Source organism: Pseudorca crassidens, chromosome 18 (genome assembly GCF_039906515.1).
Source record: "Pseudorca crassidens isolate mPseCra1 chromosome 18, mPseCra1.hap1, whole genome shotgun sequence".
NCBI lineage: Eukaryota > Metazoa > Chordata > Mammalia > Artiodactyla > Delphinidae > Pseudorca > Pseudorca crassidens.
In genome coordinates, this window is record NC_090313.1 from 29848809 (window position 1) to 29870457 (window position 21649).

The following is a 21649-nucleotide window of genomic DNA, read 5'->3' on the forward strand; positions in this document are numbered from 1 at the left end:
CTGCGTTATTTTTATGGAAGTTTCAGTAGGATCACTTCTGCCAAAACAGCTAGAGATTTGTCCCCCTACCAGAGCTGGTAAGTCAGTGAACTGATAACTGATACGAGGACAACATAAAATGAATTTCTTTCCAATTTATCAAAACGGGTTTACTATTTTGTTCTATGAGATTTCTCATATGGGTTGAACTAAGTAGAACAGTTGGGAAACCACTTATGCTTGATAGGATTTGTACTGCTGTTTCATGAACTTAGTAGTTGTATCTTTGCTTTACTGGCTGGGAAGAGATGCTAGCGATCTCTTTGAAATAACTTTCAAAGCAATTAAAATTTTTTGGACCCCTATTGTTCAAGGAGGGGAGAGATCAAAGACACAATAGTGTGTCTCTGCCATTAAGCAGCATAAATCCTAGTTGAGGGGCAGAGACATGTACATATCTACATGACTCACAACTTCATTTCACAGAGGACCCGCTCAAATGTTCTATCCCCTTACCTGAACTTATTTTGCTTTATAGTCCTTACAACATATTTGTTCATTATCTGTCTCTTTCCACTAGAATGTAAGCCTATGAAGATAAAAAGGGTTTGCTTATTTTGTTCATTGCTCTGTTTCCAGTGCCCTGGACAGTGGTTGGTACACACTAACCCCTTAATAAATGTTTATTGTTCAATGAACTGTCAGTATCAGGTAACCTATAATTTCCTCATTGATTTAAGACTAGATAAACTGTGAGTCTTTTAATCATAACATTTTACAGTCACCTATGGTCAAGGAAAAATGTCCAGTCAATCAATAATATAAGAATTATAAGAAAAATCCTGTTCCTATCCTATTCAGAAAAGAACTGTGGACTCCAATGGATTTCATGTCTTTCAAACATGTATTAAGACATCTTATTTTCAGCAAAGCTTTTTTTTTCTTTTTAGTTTCTGGAGTTTCTGCTAGAGTCAATTCTCTTTACTACTTCTGTTGCTGAAGTGACAACAGTACAGATGGGCCTCAAAACTGTCCGATGGCATTTTGTAGTATATAGAACCTTATACTCACAGAAATAAAATGTTTATGGATGTTACAGTCTTTGTGGAACTTAAGACCACAGAATCTGAATTGATTACTTGAGGGGGAAAAAAAGAATCAAAATCAATACATAACTGCTTAATGTCTCCCAGACTCTGAATTACAGAAAAATTTTTGTTGAAACACAATGAAGTTATACTGCGCAATTCAGTCACAGAATAAATGATTCAGAGTTGTTTTTGCCCTAAAATCCATCAATAATAGCAGTAATATTTGGTAGCAAATGCAATTTTGAAGACTGATGTGAACTGTCTACTTAAATAACCGTAACACCAACCAATTAAGTTTTCTCATAGTCATTTTCCTCCCCCTTTTTTTTTTTTTTATACACCGGTATCTTGGAAAACACCTGCTGATGACAACTAAGGAACTGTAATTCTTCTGCCTTAGCTTGACTTATTTTTGCCTTAGGGAATGAATTAGCATGTAAATTAGACATGACTCATTTTAGCCACCTATCAATCCAAAAATATTTGAACAAGGTAGGCCAAAAATGACTGGCTGGGGATTGCAGAATCTATTGGACTATATTGCTTTCTTTAAAATATATTACTTTCTCTAATTGAATTAGGTTAGCTTCATGTAATTGACACAGACAAACCTGAAGGACGAATGGGAGATGATAGCCTGAGGGTCAGGCTAAATTTGAAATCAGGAAATCACTTAATATTGGGCAAGATGATCTTTAAGTTACCTTCCAACCAGACACTGTATGATTTGAAGAAATCGTAGCCCATCACTACATGCCTCAATCCAGCAGTATCTTGCAGAGTAAAAGTAGGAAGCTGAAATATCTATAATAGAGTGGAAAACAAAATTAACTAATCCACCAACCTGGATTGTCAAATACCCTAACCGATATTTTCCAAGCTTGTTGGTCTTAAGGGTCAGTGGATGAGCTTGTTAAAAATACTTAGTCTCAAGTTCCTCTCTATTCCTGAGCTCTGCAGATTCTGATGAAGTGGGAACAATTTGAACCAAAGGGAAAACTTTCCTATAATCCTACCAGGAATTAGATGAACGTAGCTTTACCTTTTCCCAGTAACTAAATAAAATGACTGACCCTATGTATGACCATTTCTAATTATTTACATGTTTGCCTGATCTAGGGGATCATGAATTTAGCTTTGAAATTACCAGGGACAGAAGTTTGATCACATCCAAATTTGATTAATATTTTACATATATACATACTTAATAAGCATTTTAAAAATTATGTACATACTTACATAACATTATTTATATAAAATATTTATTATACATATGTTTGTTTTTGAAATATTGAGTGGGAAAGAGATTGATGTTTTCCTCTCATTCATATTGCAGTATCAATTCTCAGGAAGAGAAGGCTTGTCAAACTTTAAAATAATGTGCAATTGCCAATCAGATGTTTTAGATTACATTCTTAACACCCTATTCATCATGCAGAAAATGATATGAAAGGGATGGGCACACTGATATATGAATAACATTATTAAAAATAAAAAAGTTTTATGGCCTCATGTGTATGAACTGAGATGCCATTTAATTATAGACTCAAATAAATGACTCTCTCAGGATAATTTTTTGCATATTTGTATGTGGTTACTTTGGGGACAACATATTTATTTTTGATAACTTTAAAAGTTCACTCTGTATAAAATAGTTTAAAAAAAGTCCTGGGAATTAGTGTGAAAAAAAATCATTAATTAAAATATTTAACTTCATGCTGATATTCTGTAATGGGGTTGGCACCAGAAAAACACAGCATGACTATTTTTTCCTATAAGAAGGTTATGTATTAATTACACAGCACACTCATTGAAGGCACAAATGAAGACATTTGCACTCATGCAGCTATGTGGGCAAATGGACATATACTACCTGTGCAACTAATTATTTTTTTCATTCATTGATGAAGAAACCAACATTCATTACTATATGTGTAGATCTAATGAGAGATGGATCTTCTTCTTTGACATTTTATAAGTTAAAAACAACATTAAAATATTTTAAAAATTGCTGGGGAAATCAACATTTCTAGATTAAGATGAGACTGAGGACTAGAGGGATGGACTAACATCAAAGTTGTGGCCTGGGTTTCCTAGAGCATGTTCTTCTGTGCTTCAACTTCTTCACTAGGAAAATTACAATACTTTCTCTTAGGTTGCAAAGATTCAGTGAGTTCACACATGTAAAATGTTTAGAAGAGTGCCCAGCAAATTATGATGCCCAATAATAATAACTATTTTAATCATTGATCTTAGAACAGGAAGCACTCTCAAGGAAATACAAAGTCCAGGCAGCCCCCTTCTGAAGCATTATAATCTCAGGTCTAAAGATGAGGCAATGAGAGGAAGGTCTAGAACCTACCTCATAAGCCAACTTTTCTTATGAATGTCCACTAAAATGCTTCCGTAGCTCTTCTCTACTTCAAAAAATAATTTTAAAACATTTTCTGAGGCTGTCTGCCTTGGGGCCCCCTGAGTGCCCAGCCGATGTGGGACCTGGCCCCCACCCACCAGAGGGCCCAGGATCTTGGCCTATCCACCAGCACACCTGCAGTAGCCCCAGGAAAAGGCTCACCCATCAGTGGCTAGTACTAGAACTATGACATTGTTCTAGTAGGCCTCACCTACCAGTAGGAGGGCCTCATCCAAAACTAGCAAAATACACATTCTTTTCAAGTGCAGATGGAGCATTCTCCAGGATAGATCACATGCTAGGTCACAAAAAAGTCTCAATAAATTTGAGAAAGTTGAAATCATAGCAAGCATCTTTTGCAACCACAATGCTATGAGACCAGAAATCAACTGCAATTTAAAAAAAAATACAAAAACCACAAACGTGGAGAGTAAACAATATGCTACTAAGCAATGAATGGATCACTGAAGAAATCAAAACAGAAATAAAAAATACCTGAAGACAAATGAAAATGAAAACACAACGCTCCAAAATTTATGGAACACAGCAAAAGCAGTTCTAAGAAGGACATTCATAATAATACAAGCTTACCTCAGGAACCTAGACAAATCTCAGATAGACAATCTAATATTATACCTCAAGGTACTGAAAAAGAAAAAAAAAAAACCCAAATTAGTAAGACAGAAGTCATAAAGATCAGAGCAGAAATAACTGGATTGGAGACTAAAAAAACAATAGAAAAGATCAATGAACCCAGGAGCCGGTTCATTGAAAAGATAAGCAAAATTGAAAAACTGTTAGCCAGACTAATCAAGATAAAAAGAGTGCGACCCCAAGTCGATAAAATCAGAAACTGAAAAGAAGTTACAACCAACACCACAGACATACAAAAGATCATAGGAGTTTACTATGAAATTATGCACCAATAAAATGAACAAACTAGAAGAAATGGGTAAATTCCTAGAAATGTACAATTTCCAAGACTGAGTCAGGAAGAAATAGAAAATGTGAACAGACAATTACCATAAAGAAATTGAATCAGTAATTTAAGAAACTGCCCCAAAACAAAAATCCTGAACCAGACAGTTTCACAGGTGAATTCTACTAAACATTTACAGAAGAGTTAACACTTACCCTTCTCAAACTATTTGACAATTCGCAGAGAAAGGATTGTTTCCAAATTCATTCTGCAAGGCCAGTTTCACCCTGATACCAAAACCAGACAAAGATATCCCTCCAAAAGAAAATTACAGGCTAATATTATTGATGAACATAGATACAAAAATTTTCAACAAAATATTAGCAAATCAAACTCAACAATATATTAAAAGGATAATATACAATGATCAAGTGGAATTTATTCCAAGGATGCAAGGATGGTTCAATATCTGCAACTTGTTCTCTCCATTCTAGAGTCCTTAAACCTTTTTCCTCTTGCCCAGCCTATGAAAACTCTGTCTTAATTTGAAGGTAGCATCTATTTAACTCAACTTTGAATATCATCAGTGGGCATAGACGTTTGGAATAAAGGCCTAGGAGTCTACTAATACACTTCTACTTCCTGCCTTGCTTCAAACCTCCATCAATTAATGAACACAGAGACAGCTGCTTCCTGAAGATGATAAAAAGGAAAAGAGAAGCAGACAAAGAGACATTCCCATGAATTGCTATTAAAGAATACTATCCATGCATGCTGATTTATTTTCTGTTACAGCTTTTGATTATCCTTCCCAACTTTCCAGACTATAAGTTTTATGAAAGCAAGAACTCTTATCTTTACCGATATGTATCTAGCAACTAATACAATGTCTAGAACAAAGTAGACACTTAAAAATTGGTGTTAAATAAATGAATAAATATAATAGGCATTAAATACATATTTATTGTATTCCCAGTGCCGAATACATTACTTCATAAAGAGAACATATTTAATAAATATTGAATGAAAAAACATAATAGAAGGTTGACAAGCAGAAAGAGAAAAACAAATACCGTATGCTAACACATATATATGGAATCTAAAAAAAAAGGTTCTGAAGAACCTAGGGATGGGACAGGAATAAAGACGCAGACATAGAGAATGGACTTGAGGACACGGGGAGGGGGAAGGGTAGGCTGGGACGAAGTGAGAGAGTGGCATGGACATATATGCACTACCAAATATAAAATAGATAGCTAGTGGGAAGCAGCCACATAGCACCAGGAGATCATCTTGGTGCTTTGTGTCCATCTAGAGGGGTGGGATAGGAAGGGTGGGAGAGAGATGCAAGAGGGAGGGTATATGGGGATATATGTATATGTATAGCTGATTCACTTTGTTATAAAGCAGAAACTAACACACCACTGTAGAGCAATTATACTCCAATAAAGATGTTAACAAATAAATAAATAATAAAGACATGCTCCTTTTTAAAGAAGAAAAAAAACTATCTGTATTTGCAGTTGACATGATCTTGTATGTAGAATGTCCTAATGAACCCACTAAAAAAAAATTTAATTAGTAAATAAGTTCAACAAGTTTGCAGGTCATTTGTACAAAGATCATCTGTATTTTTTATACCAGCAATTAACTATTCAAAAATGACTTTAAGAAAACTGTTCATTTACAATAGCATCACAAATAATAAAATATTTAGGAGTAAATTTAACAAAAGGAGTACAAAATGTATACTCTGAAAACTACAAAACGTTGTTGAAGAAATAAAAGATGAATTAAATAAAGGGAAAAAAAAAGCTTGACAAGGAGATGCAGCAGCAAAACCTTGGAGGTCATTTCACACAGCCTTGAGCCAGCTGAGTCGGTAAGATTTGGCTAAGGATGTTGAATGTGTGAAACTAACCTCTGATCTAATCATAGCACCAATGACAAATGAAAATCAGCAAGAAAGGATCCTACTCTTCATTGTATGTCCCTGAGTCTTCTGATTCAAGTTGATTATACTAAATCTCTATCAAGACTTTTGCCTTGACTTTGTAGCAGTGGTTCTGGGCTTATACAAAATTTCACTTTGAGATGATGATTAGAAAAGAAGTGTGTGGTCTGAGACTGGTAAAAAAAAGTGAAGCGAATTGACCTAGTTAGCTGAATGCTCCAAACAATTGTATGAACTCAAACAACGTTGATCATCTTACATATTTTATAAAGAAAAAACAGAAAGGACTGTTGTCTTGAGGAGAGTTCTTTTGGAATAAATATACAATATTAGAGTGAACATGCTTTGTTATTAAACAAATTCATGACCTCGAAAATTCATTTTTTAAACTTCTCTGTGACGTGAACAAAAGTAAAATTAATTATCTCATGGTTATCCCAGAAAAAGGGACAAGTGTGAAAACATTCCCTTTTGCTATAGAGTACTGTGAATATACTGTTATAGAAATACCATATTATTAAGCGACTGTTTATTCATATACATGTGAGATGGGATTGAGTCCTAACACTCTATCCACAGTCAAACACAGTGCCCAAATCTTTACTGAAATTACATATTTTTCTTTTGAAATCAAATAGCTTATCAAACATGCTCATCTTATCAAATAACATAAACCTTCCTATTAACCTCTTCTAGTTCCTTTTGTTGAAATATCTGTTCAAATTTCTTAACTCATTTTTCTAAATTGTTTTTTGTTATTATTATAAATGAGTTGTAAGAGTTTTTAAAACTACACTTTGGATACAAGTTGTTTATCAGATTTTGTAAACATTTTCTCCCAGTCAGTGGCTTGTCCTTTCATTTTCTTAACAGCATTCTTAAAAAGCAGGAAATTTTGATTTATGAAGCCCAACTTATCAAGTTTTTTTCTTTTTCTTTAATGGCACATGCTTTTTTGGTCCAAATAAGTTTTTTCCTAAACCAATGTCATAAAGATTTTCTCTTATGTTTTCTTCTAAAAGATGTATAGTTTCAGGTTTTACATTTAGGTCTGTAATCCATTTTGAGTTGATTTATGCTTAAAGTGTCAGGTATGGGTCAAACTTAATTTTTTGTATGTGGAAGTGCATATATTTTTGGAAAGACTATCCTTTGGCCATTGATTTACTGTGATACATTTGTTGAAAATCAGTTGACCATATGTGTGTGTGGAGGTTCATTTCTAAACTTCACTTGTTCCTGTTTTACACTAATACTGTCTTTATCATTACAGCTTTATAGTTAATCTGAAATCATGGAGTCTAAGTACTCCAACTTTTTTCTTCTTTTCAAAATTGTTTTCGTTATATATGTCACTTTACGATTTCTACAAAAAAGAACATTTTGGAATTTTGATTGGAATTGTGTTTAATCTGCATATCAATTTATGGAAAATTAATATCTTAACAATATTAGTTATTTCAATCTATGGGTATGATGTAACTCCCATTTGTTTAGATTTTATTAATTTTTGTAATTTCCAGCAGATCTTGCAATTATTTTTAAAGATTATATCCAGGAATTTCATGTATGGAATTTCATGTATGGTCCTATTGTAAATGACACTGTTTTAAAAAATTTTATTTCTAATTGTGCATTGGCACTATATGGAAAACATTTGATTTTTGCATATTGACATTTATCATTCAAACTTGCTAAACTAACTTGTTAGTTCTAGTTGTTGTGGGGTTTTTTTGGTAGATTATTTGGGACTTTCTATTTAGATGGTCATGTCATCTGTGACTAAAAACTGTTTTTATTTCTTCCCTTCCCATTTTTATGCCTTTTATATTTTTCTTGCCTTAATGCAAAGTTTAGGATCTCTAGTACAATGCTGAATAGAAATGAAGTGATAAGAGCAGAGATACTTGCCTTATCTCCTTTTCTTAATATATTCAATTAAAAGTATAAAGATAGTAAAAATCAGAGTGGTGTCAGAAGCTAAGTTCTAGCTCCAGATCTACCATTAACTGTTAATTGAGATACTAATTTCCTCTTTATTGTAATGAATATCCCCAAGAATGAAAAGTGTTTAATACCAAATTAAAAACCTATTTACAGTATGAAATAAAATATCAGATTTCCTGATCATATTTTGTATTTATATGAATGAAACAGAAAAATGCCTGAGATTTGATTAAACTTCCTGATCCATAGGCAACAACATTTAAGGATATATCCATATAGTTATACCTATTACTCAACAGTACTTGAATCTTATTGCTTAGTCACATATTGTGTACACATTAAATATTTAGATAATTATAAATCTAAAGTTAAAAATAAGCTATGAGGCTATATTGTACAACACAGGAAATATAGCCGATATTTTATAATAACTATAAATGGAATATAACCTTTAACAATTGTGAATCACTGTGTATTGTACACCTCAAACTTATATAATGTTGTACATCAACTATACCTCAAAAAAAAATACCCAGATTTTTTTGTTAATCAGTTAAAAAGTTATCTACTTGCAGTTTTAGTTTTTGTGTACCCTGCCTTCTAAGATTACAGTTGGTGATTGAAAATAAGATATGAATTGCATTATAAATTATAACATTAGTTTTATGGTTTTAAAATTAGCTTTTTGTAGGTTGAAATTGTGAAAATTAATTCTTTAGATCTGAATGTCTTTGGGTAAATACAATTAAAATTTTCTTAAGTTTCTCAAGAGTGGCTAGAAGCAGGCTTTAGATGATGGTGACCCTACCCAGAATGTGTACCTAATTCTCATTGTTTTTTAATAAAAGAATGTGAAAACAACAATTCAGTGAGGAATTTTTAAAAAATATACAAATGTGCTCTTTCCATTTATACTTGCTTGAATTTAACCTCTTTTTCCCTTTCACCCAGAGGTATCTATTACCTTAGGAAGATATGGATTGTAATAATTTGGAATGTAAAATAGCCAATTTTAGCTTTTGACTCACAAAATAGGATCTTACAGCCCATAGACAGACAATCGTTCTGAAAGCCTTTGCATATCGAGTAAAACTTGGTGATCTGAACTGAGATTTTAAGCCATAGGTAGTAAGAACTCAAGATACGCCCAGGTTAAAAATGAAGTCTAAAAATTCTTATAATTAAATTTTTTTAAGTTTAATTTTTTATTTTTGGTGAGAACATTTAAGTTCTACTCTCTTAACCAATTTTTATAAAGAGCCTTTATAACTGAAGTGTGGAGAAGGCAGAGACTCTTAGAAAATGAGACTTTCCCTCAGAGCTCTGCATTCCCTTTTCCAACCTTTATCCTTCAGGCTTTGCCTTGGGTGTGAACCCTAAGAAGGAAGAAACTCTAGGTGGGGACTTCTGGATCTCAGGGCAATTACCACTCAAGGAGTCCCCTCTCCAACATCCAACACAGAGCAGGTACAGATGAAGGAAACAGTGTTGTGGTATGTTTAGGAAGAAAGAGGGCCTAAGATAATATAAATGTTCCTGAGTAAAACTCAGCTCTCAAGTGGAGTTGTGTGAATTCCACAGACTCCTTGGTAGCCTGAGAGGGTTATAGAAGATCAGTGAGCCGGAAATTAAGCTGTAGCTGCAGTGTGGACCCACAAAACAGTTCTGGCTACACATAAGGTAATCTGCAGTGCTCATGAGGGGAAGACTGGACAACAGGGAGAAGTGGCTGATGTCTTTGGAGACAACTGGCATGCCTTGCCCAGGCTGAGAAAGCAATTCACAATTATATAAATTGGTACATAGCCATGGACACATCAGCATTAGAGGCTGTGAGCGGGTGCGCAAAGACAAAAGGGGCAAGACATTCATTCAGGGGACAGCATTTGGACCTCTGATAATCCAATGCTATGAGAATATTAGCTTTTCTTTTCTCTGTCCCCAGGCACTATCTTGGCAGGAGGCAAGGATGGGAGACCTCCTTGATGGGGAAGAAAGCCTGGGAGGGAGATTAAACTTTGACCCTGGCCCCATTTATATCCAAAATAGAATGACTTCCCTTTAGTTAGAAAGTGTAAATCATTCCTCTAAGCCTGTCATCAGAGGGAAAGGCACTCAGGAACAAAATGAAGTATGTCTTGAATATTAAAGGAACTTTTTGTTTTTTTGCACTTTGGGAGTATCATGTGTGAATTCTCATCCTATTCCACCCTTACAGAAAAAACTAATTTTTCAGGACAGAAAATTTGTTTCATACATGTGGTATGTGGCTACTGACCCTTTCAGTGATGATATTAAGCTGAATGCTTGACTTTCTGGCAAACCCCACCTCTTACCTCTATCTTGTCAAATTTGGAGTTAGAAATTCTGAGAAAGCTTTGAAATTTGTCTCTACTTCAGTGAAAATATATTTTGTGTACCATGATGAATCAATTGCAAACTAAATTTTTGAACAGTAAAACGTTCTTTACAAAAAAGTAACTCGTTACTGAAACAAAATTTTAAAAGTGAATACACAAAAGGATTTATATGGCTTTAATTTAGATGATCAGCCTGAGCTGATCCAATTGCACCTGCCAGCATCAGTTAAAAATAAACTACTAACATGTTTAGGGCTAATGTTTATGAAAGGATGTATTGTCTATCCAAAACAAAGCAGGATTGTTTCCTCTTGATTGTAAAGGGCTTCTTGCTTCCCCTGATGCTCAAAACTTATGTCATGGGGCTATTTAGAAGTGAGTAGTATCCACATCTTCTATACTTTGAAAATGAGAATTGTCATCTGAGTTTCAAGGTTTCCTTAATACCCATGCCAATTTTAGTTTCAATATTTCAAGAGAAATTAGACAGCATGTGTAGGCAAGAGTAATTCAAATGTATTATTTATTCTTAGATTTTTTTTTACATCTTTATTGGAGTATAATTGCTTTACAATGGTGTGTTAGTTTCTGCTTTAAAACAAAGTGAATCAGTTATACATATACATATGTTCCCATATCTCTTCCCTCTTGCGTCTCCCTCCCTCCCACCCTCCCTATCCCACCCCTCCAGGCGGTCACAGAGCACCGAGCTGATCTCCCTGTGCTGTGCTGCTGCTTCCCACTAGCTATCTATCTTACGTTTGGTAGTGTATATATGTCCATGCCTCTCTCTCGCTTTGTCCCAGCTTACCCTTTCCCCTCCCCATATCCTCAAGTCCATTCTCTAGTAGGTCTGTGTCTTTATTCCTGTCTTACCCCTAGGTTCTTCATGACATTTTTTTTTCTTAAATTCCATATATATGTGTTAGCATAGAGTATTGTCTTTCTCTTTCTGACTTACTTCACTCTGTATGACATTTAACTTTGGAACATGAATCAGATGGACTTAGGTTTAGAATTAAGGATGAATTTCTTGCCTCCTGATAATCACTGACTATAGCAATGGTTCTTAAATTGCTGTCACTAGATCAGCCGCTTCGTGTGGGACCATTCTATGGGAACTTATTAAAATTCTCAAGCCCCGCTGCAGAACTGCTGAATCAGAAACTCTGATTGTGTGGCTTGTAGTTTAACAAGACTTCCAGGTGATTCCAATGCATGCTAAAGATTGAAAACTACTAATCTATAGAATACTACTAAAGAAACATCACTTATCCTGAAATCCCTTAAAAATGAGACAACTGCATATTTTGAATGCTTTGGTAAAAATCTTTCCAAGAAGTAGCTGGACCAATAATCTATTTAGCATTATTTTATTTACATGTATTAAAATGTTTAATTATAAATTTCTTAAAATGGTATACATAATGGTATGTATGGTCACTTTTGACTCTAAACATATATGATATACAAAGATAAGAAAAGTAAATGTATAAAAGCATTTAGAAATGTGACTGGCCATTAATTGAATGCTAATAAAAAGTGATAACACTTAAGGAGCATCTATTTCATGTAGCAGCATGCTAGCCAGTTTTACATATATTATTTTGTGTAAATATCTAATATTTATAACAAATGTAAAATATCTTCCCAAATGTCACCCAATTAGGAGGTGATAAGTCAGATGCAAGTCTGTTCTTCAACTATAGCCTTACCTCCTTAAGTTAATTTACTTAAGTGATCCTACTCTAGCTAGGAGATTCATTAATGACAATAATAAGATATTAGTTTGGAATACTAGTCTCCTAGTGATAATCAGTGTGCAGGTAATATCATGTATTTTATTAATATGGTGATACACTGGAATAAAGCCATTGAGGGAGAGGCTCATCAGTAGCAGCCTTTATATTTAGGATGTGCTTAAATATCTCTTCTATCACTTCTCTTTGATGTTAAATCCTCTTTATAATCTGAGTGCTTTGGTGACTCAGACTAAAGTCATGACTTTCCCATGACTCTGTTTTATATATCACTACTTAAAGAATAGTCTTGGGCTTCCCTGGTGGCGCAGTGGTTGAGAGTCCGCCTGCCGATGCAGGGGACGCGGGTTCGTGCCCCGGTCCGGGAAGATCCCACATGCCGCGGAGCGGCTGGGCCCGTGAGCCATGGCCGCTGTGCCTGTGCGTCCAGAGCCTGTGCTCCGCAACGGGAGAGGCCACAACAGTGAGAGGCCCGCGTACCGCAAAAAAAAAAAAAAAAAAAAAAAAATATTCTTCATAACTAGACTAAGAGAAGAGCATACAACAAGAATGGAATTCAAGTCAGTAGTTTGCTATATCAAAATTTTATTGCATTATTTTAAAAGTATCTTTTCTCTGAAAACTTGGACTCTATGCTACATTATTGCTATCTCAAACATTTTTTTTGGAAAGAGTAGTGACAAACTAAGTTTGAAAAATACCTTATCACTCTGCTCTGTTGTTATTCCGCTCTGTATAAGTACATATTCAACATCAATGAAATAAAATCCAATTGCCCACAACAATTAGGCAGAACTAGCAATATCTGGAGGGCTGATATTATAGGTGGAAGTAGGGAGAAGACATTCAGGAGACTGGGATTCAATAAAAAGCTATAAATTTTTAGTTTATGGGCTCAGAGTTCAAGAGAACACTGCTATTATTCAGTCAAACCATCAAGAGGTCATAAGACTCTTGGGTCAGATAAGACTTTTGCTTTCCTCTGAAGCTGCACTAAACCTAGAGTAAAGAACTTTTTTGGAAAGTATGAACAGATTAGGATAACCGTTATGGATTGAATTGTGTCCTCCAAAAAAAGACGTTGAAGTCCTAACCCCCAGTAGCTTATAATACGACCTCATTTGGAAATAGGGTCATTGCAAATGTAATTAGTTAACATGAGGTCATACTGGGGTAAGGTGGGCCGTTCATCCAATATGACTGGTATTATTATAGGAAGTCAGAAACATGGAGGGAAGAGGGCCATGTGAAGACACTCACATAGAGACTGAGATTGGAGTGATACACTATAAACCAAGGAATGCCTGGGACTACCAGAAGCTGAAAGAGGCAAGGAAAGACCCTCCCCTAGGGGCTTCCATGGGAAAATGCCCCTGTCAACACCTTGATCTGGGAAGTGTGACAGAATACTTTTCGGGTGTTTTAAGCCACCCCGTTTGTGGTACTCTGTTACGACATCCCTCGAAAACTAACACAGTGAGGTAATGGGAGAGGAGAGAAAGAACAGAAAAGGGAAACTGAAAATTCTCTAAAAAGCATTAGTTAATTCAGCAGAACCAAGAAAGCTGACTCCCAAGCTTACTATGGAAAGGTCAAGAAACAACCTGATTTACCTTGTCTGATCCCCCAAAACTCAGGAAATGATAATGCAAGGTATGTATGTTAACTAAGTTCCTGGACCCTATTCCAACATGTGTGTGTGGAGCCTTCCCCACACTAACCAGCAATTCTTGGATACCTGCAGCATTTCCAAGAATTCAATTCAATTCTGACATTATCTACCTGGAGATAGAATCAGATTCTATAGGTAAAGGGTCCAGTCCTGCAAGACCACCCTTTACTTCATCCACCAATTGCAAGCCCACGTTACCTGTGCTTCTGACCAACTGACTACAGATTGGAGATTCTAACAACCCCCTCCAACTCAAGATACCAATCCTAAGTCCAGACTGTTACCTGTATGTCTAACTGACAGGCTTAGATCAGAAGTTTTCACAACTCCCTCATTGGGTTCAATTACTTTGCTAGAATAGCTCATAGAACTCAGGAAACCTATTTACTCACTAGATTACCAGTTTATTACAGAGGATATGAATCAACAGTCAGATGAAGAGATGCTTTTGGTGAGGTCCCGAACATAGGAGCCTCCGTCCTCATGCAGCTTAGGGCTTGGCAAGGTGGCTTGTAGAAGTGTTCAGTTTCCTTGACCCGGAAGCTCTTCAAATCCCCTCCTTTTGGGTTTTTATGGAGACTTCATTACTTAGGCATGATTAACTCATTGACCACTGGTGACCGATTCAAGCTTTAGCCAGCCTCTCTCCTCTCCCAGGAAATCAGGGGGTGTGACTGAAAGTTTCAAACCACTATTCAGTTGGTTCCCCTGGCAACCAGCCCCCATCCTTAGGTACTTTGTAAAAGTCACCTTCATTAACATAAAGCCAGTTGTGATGGAAAGGGCTTGTTATGAATAATAAGATACCCATTTCACCTTTATGGCTCTGAGGCATTTCCAGGAGTTGTAGACAAAAGACCAAATATTACAGAAAAAGAGGCTCCCATTGACTTTATTGCTTAGGAAATTCCAAGGGTTTTGGGAACTGTGAGCCAGGAACTGTGGAGGAAGACCAAATATAAATGAGAAATATATTTTGGTCATCTGAGTGACCAAATATATATATTTATTATAAATCATAATATCACAGTATGGAAGCTGAGATGAGGGAGAATGGGAGCTGAAGCATAAGTGGGTAGAGACAGAATCAAGCAGGAGGCGATAGTATAGAGACAAGGATCATCAGACCAGCCCCATGGGCTTCTGAATAGAAAGAGATGAAGATCTTGGAGAATCTTCCTGAGATCCTGGAATGTAGCAGCAGGTACTTTTTATATTAAGAGCCCAAGAAATCTAAATCAAGAGTAGGAGGGAGTTTCAAAAAGTGCTGAGCTAGCATGGACAGATCTCTTGATACTTTAAATTTTTAATGGTGCGACAATACAATTTAAAGATGGGGCAAGGTGGGAAGAAAGGCCAGCTTGTAAACAATGATATTACAAAAACAGCTGCATCTTGGCAACAGTGTGATTTGACAGGACTTAAAGAAGGTGAAGTCAAATTGGAAGAAGTTGGGTTCCATGTAAATGTTTTCTAGTTTAGAATAAATTTTTAGAGAGAAGAACACCCAATTAACCCTGGCTATTGAGGAATAGAGATGTTAAGGACAACCAAGGAATTGCCAGTTACTTCTCTTTAAGGCTATTAGAAAAAGAACCATCATATTCTACCTAAATGCAAAGCCTTTGAAACCTAATTTTAAGTATGAAAAACTATGAGCAGTTTATTAAAGATACAATTTTTCTTCTTTGTCATAAATCTTTAAATGACTTGGTGTTTCGCTTTTAAATGTATATGGTGTCTTTGTAAAAATCTACTTAAATTCTTTTTTTATGCTATATTAATTTAATGAATCACTTTTCATTTGAAAAATAATTGGGTGTCCTGCTGTTTTTCTACCTCAAGTTTGAAAAACAATGACCCTAATAGTAGCCGGAAAATGAATGAACACAAATTCTTTGGTGTTGTCAGGAAGGGGAAAATTTCCTCCTTTACCCCTCTTAAGTTCTTGTAGCTGGACTAATAATAAAATCAATGCAAGACAGATTAACAGGAGAAAAAGAAACAAATTTTAATTCATGCACGTGGAGGTGGCATAGAAACGGGTCCTAAGAAGTGGCCAAAGCAAGCAGCTTTTATACTTTTTAGACAAAGAAAATAATAAATTTGGGAGGAATTGACAGGACAAAGAAACTTAGTTTTTGGGTGCTCCGTTAGTGAAGAATCTAAACAGAATGTGGGTTTGGGGTAGTAAATTAAAGAAGTAACAAGATTTGTTTATAGAGGCTTCTCAGGCTGAATTCCTTATCTGCAGAGTGAACCTTTCATATGGCGGGTTTATTTCCTGCTTTCAGGGAAAAATATGTTTGTGTAATATATATATATGTCTTAAATGGCACGAATAGATAATGCTTGTATAATTTAAGTTTGACATTACATTTACCAAAACCGATGGAGTTCATTTTAACTGGTAAATGTAGTAGAAAATAAAGGACTATGAACAAGGAAAAACAGAGCATGGCTTACCACCCAGTTCTGCAAGAGTTAAAGTTGTAACCCGCTGAGGTTGCCCGTGGACAGTGCATACTGAAAGGAATTCGGGATGAAAAACAGGATGAGGTACTCTGTACTTCACATTCACAGATCCTTAGATAGTTAAATGTATATGTCAGGAAGAACTTCAATGATCCCAGATTCTTGCACAGAATAGCACTAAAACCATTAACTTGAGATCTCTGTTCTTTGTGATTAGCAGCAATCTTTTACCACAATGTATGATTGACTGCATGTATTTCCTAGCCAAAAAAGTCATACATAAACTGGCTTCTCCCCTGTCTCTCTCTTTGGAGCAGTTTCCTCAGAGCCACGGAGTGGCTTTCTCCCAGGCTATAGTCCTCAGTAAGTCCTTGAATAAAACTTAAACTCACAACTCTTATGTTGTATGTTTTTCTTTAAGTCAATGCATCTTAAATTTTGAAGAATTGGCACATGTGGGAAAAAAATCAATGTTTTGGGGGTTTAATTTTCCTTTAGAAAATAGTTCTAATGCTAACTCTTTTTGTTCACAATGTCCCATTTTCAAATTGTGTAGTTTAAAAAAGTGGATTTAGGTCAAGGGCTATTTCAAAAATCAAATAGGGTCACTAATTCCCTCAGAGAATTATAAGTAGTTGTGAAGTGAACCAGTTTCCCTAAATGCTGCCTGGATGATGTGTATTACTTTAATTCAGGTATTATAACATTAAAGCTTCTTTCAGTTGTGGATTATGTATATTTCAAAAAGACAGCATTACTTCACCTCCTAATTTGATGTCGCTCTTTTTATGAATTTCTTTTTATGACTTTCTCAAGAGGCTAGGCTACATAAATCAGAAATTCAGACTATAATTTCTTCAAAAACTATTCAGTTAAATTAAAAATTTAAACTGAAAACAATTTAGTTTCAAAAATATGATGAATACTTATTCTATTGAAAAAATGATGAGTATTGTGACATACACAAAAATGATGCAAATATGTGATAATTTTTATAGATACAAAAACGTGATGCATCCTAAAAAAGGAGAAAATCTCAACTTTTCTATCACCAGATTGAAAAGTTAGAATTGTTTACAAAAAATTTTCCCATGAAGATAAATGTTTCAAAGAGTTTGTTTTAATTCCCACTTGTCAAATTCTGTCTTCATCAAATATAAATACAGATGTGAAACTTTTGTAGATAACGGTAATGCGCTATTACTAAATAGGGGTTTTTTTTTTTTTTTTTTGGACCTGGGGATGCATTTATCTTGATCAGTTTTCACATTCTCACTGAGTGTGATCAACCGTTCCTTATGTTCAGTGTTTCCTGGTGAAATGGCTATAATTAAGCGGGCAGTGTATAGGTGCAGAAAAATAATAGCTAGCACTTATGTAGTGCTTACTGTGTGCCAGGCTATTTGAAACTCTTTATACATATTAATACGGTTAATTCTCAGAACAACCCAACAACATGTAACTAATATTCTCTCCATTTAACGTGGAGAGATTAAGTAACTTGTCCAAGGTTACACAGCTGTTAAGTGACAGGCAGAATTCAGATACAGGTAGTCTGATCCTGGAGATTATGCCTTAGACCATAATTCTATAGCCCAAGATTTTACAGTAATAACTCTGTAGAGTTATTCACTCACAGACTCACCATTAAAAATATTGATTATGCTAAATTGGGATAAGGATGGAAGAGGGAGGCAGAAGCTACTCTGATGAACTATGCAGCTGAGGAAATTTATCAAATTCATGGTTTTGTATTTGTAGAACTCACCCAATGGCCTGCTCTATCACAGAGGCATTTGTAATAAACCATTCAGGTTATATCTGACAGTTGCAACAATTCAACTGCTTTCAGATCCCTCAAATCAATTTAAAAATGAACATTATGGACGAGGGTTAATAAATATGTGTATCTAGTGGTCAGCCACAACCAAATGTCTGAAGAAATGAAACAACTGGCGCTCTCCTTCTGGACACACACACAGTGAGGCAGGGATAACAAGTAGTTATCAGTAAGCCAGCTCCCGGGGCTGGCTAGGGCTGCCTGTGTGCCCAGGTAGCTGCGTCCTGGAGAATTCTGAGGCTACATGCAGATACCAAAGGGAAAGAGGCTGCCCTGAGTTACCAGCAGTTACGAGGGTACATGTCATCTTAGGTAAGAGGATAAAATGTCTAATTCCAGTAATTATGAAGAGTCCTTCAATTCAGTGCGTAGCAATAATCAAATTCTCCCTTTACCCCAGTTTGCCTTTCACAGTCAGTAATCATTTACTTTTGCCACTCTGCCTCTGTAGTTTGTCAGGACACAATATGTTTCTAATTTAAGGTCTTTTAAATGAAGGTATTGTGGAAGTATAAAACATTTTAATTCAGTCGTTTAAGGTAGCATTGTAAACCCAGTTAGAAAAATAAACAAATAAGGAAATATACCTCAAAAACTTGATTGCTTTTTACTTGCTGTTCTGAAGAAGTTGTAGTTCTGGAGAAATTATTTATTTCTCCCAAGAAGCAAAACATCACTTATAATATGAGTGCTTCTGGCACATATGCTTGAGAAAGAATCACCTGTTTGCAAAAAAAAGCACTGAATAAGAATCTATTGTGTATATGGTGTATACACAATAGTCAGGGTGATCACAACTCTTCCTGCACGAAGTTATTTCTGCTGCAACTATTTGAACTCAGTAAGACAGTAACTATCCCTTGAGCAGATTTCATGGTCACATATTGCTTCAAAAGCATTGGTAGGAGAATATCATTAGTAATGAATTAACTGTTAAAAACTGTTCAGCATCTGGGCCCTGGGGTTGCCAAGAACTGTGGTGTGTCCTCGATTGTTGGCTGAAATTCTGGAGCAGATGAAGGAGGACGAGGAAGAAGAGCAGAATCCTGTGTTGATACCGGATGAGGCAGGTGCTAATATGACTAATGGGATGCAGTCACATACAGTGCCTTTAAGTCAGCAAAAGTTCCTGTTCCATAGCGATAACTAAAGAAGGGGGGAAAAAAGTTTTGAAGCCTAATCTTTAAAGGTACAACTGTAGACATTTTAGCCTACAAATTCAGAAGGTTCCTTATCTCAATATTGATATGTGGTTTTGTGAGCATTCAGGTTATTGTACATTTATTAATAGGCAAGAGGAAGTTGCCTGGTTTGAACGTAAGGGGAAGTCTTGAATTTTTCTGGTTCTCACAGGAAAGTATGACAGCTTGGCTCAAATTATGTTAATTCTTCAGCTGGCACTATTTGCACTAAGGTTTACTAATCACTGTGTTTTGGTACAAATTTATAATCATTTCTCCCAGAGCACCCCGGAGCTGGGGGGTGCTGGGTATTAAACAGGGTGATTCCTGGGCACCTTTCCACCAAACCGGGACTCTGATATTACCATCCTCATTCGGCTCCTTGAGTTCAACCTACCCTGTCATATTTCTGTGCCTTTGTATGGAATTTCCTTCCCTAAAACACCCATCTTCCTTTCTTTTCAATAAAAATCTCGTTAATCATTCAAAATAAAGACTAATATTTCAAGGACAACTGAAATAGAGACGTTTCTTCTAAGCCTGACAATTAGCCTTAGCATTCAAATTTCTCCAGAGTGAGAGCTCTCATAACTGTCATGCAAACTATATATAAATTAATTGTATGTGCTTAAATATGCCTCTGGTAATTGGAAACGAATTTGCTCCAAAGGAAAAAGGCAGAAAAGAAGAAATAAATGGCAGAGTATTTATGTGGAATCTAGAAAAATGGTACAGATGAATTTATTTGCAAAGCAGAAACAGAGTCACAGATGTAGAGAACAATCATATGGACACCAAGGGGGGAAAGGCGGGGCGGGACGAATAGGGAGATTGGGATTGACATACATACACTACTATGTATAAAATAGATAACAAATGAGAACATACTGTATAGCACAGGAAACTCTACTCAATGGTCTATGGTGATCAAAATGGGAAAGAAATCTAAAAAAGAGTGGATATATGTATACGTATAACTGGCTCACTTTGCTGTACAACAGAAATGCAACATTGTAAAGCAACTATACTCCAGTAAAAATTAAGTAAAAAATCATATTAACTGGATATGTAAGTCCACCATTTACGTGAAAATTTTAATTATCAGCTACACACGAATTGTGGTACCTATGCTTACCTCTTCTCATCAGCAGGCAAACTAAGAAGAAAGCTCAATTTTGAAACAGTCTGTTTTCATATTTAATTGTTCCATCAGGTTGGAGTTTTTCTTTCCTATTGGAGAAGGGGAGAGAAGGGCACGTCAATATGTTCTTCTGCACTCTATAAGACTATAGCTCTTTTTCTATTAAACCATCTTGGAAATATGGCCAAAATTTCAGCTTCACATTATAAGGCATGATACACTTTTGCTAAGTATGCCCTTGCCTTGACGTCCTTCAGAGCATTGTTTAGAAAATTACGTTTACAGGCATATTTCCTCTCTCATAGCATCTGTGGGAATATTGCTGCATGGAAATGGGAGGGTAATGGCCCAAACTCTTCTTAGAACTCTTAGGAAACGATTTTCGAAGACATTTAATTACAAAGAATAGCAACTTGTACACACAAATATTTCCTCAGTAAGCATTGTTGTCATTGGTATTATGTTTATATCATTCCTAGACTTTCGGGAGGACTGCAAAGCAGACAGTGGTGTACTCATCTAGGAAGAGAGTCACTAAGTCATCATCTTCCTGTTGGGCCAGAGTAGACTCCTGGGGGGTCCTTCATTTACAGACTTTTAACAGCTGGTGATTTGCTCTCAAGTCACAAGGATTTGTAGAAAAGCACCTTTGATTTTTCTCAGGAAAAGCAGTCTTCTTCTTTTCTCTGAAGTCTTCTTGAAAATTTAAATTTCCAAGGGTATCGTATTGGAAAAAATAGTGTTTGGGATTTTATATATTACTTTATTATTTGCACCGCACATTCTCATATTTAATTCTCAGTAGATATCATTATTAGGCACCAATTAAATTGGTACTCAAACTGCTTCTTCCAGTGGCCACATCTTTACCAACCCCATCTCTCCCTTTGGAGGACTGCTTTCTTTTTCCATCCCTA

At 35.7% G+C, this 21649-nt stretch overlaps 1 long non-coding RNA gene across 1 annotated transcript in view; it reads left to right on the forward strand.

Moving 5' to 3' along the window:
• The window catches only part of LOC137211192 (uncharacterized), a 486842-nt gene that overhangs the window by 402120 nt on the left and 63073 nt on the right, over positions 1-21649 (forward strand). The gene's annotated exons all lie outside the window — the stretch shown is intronic.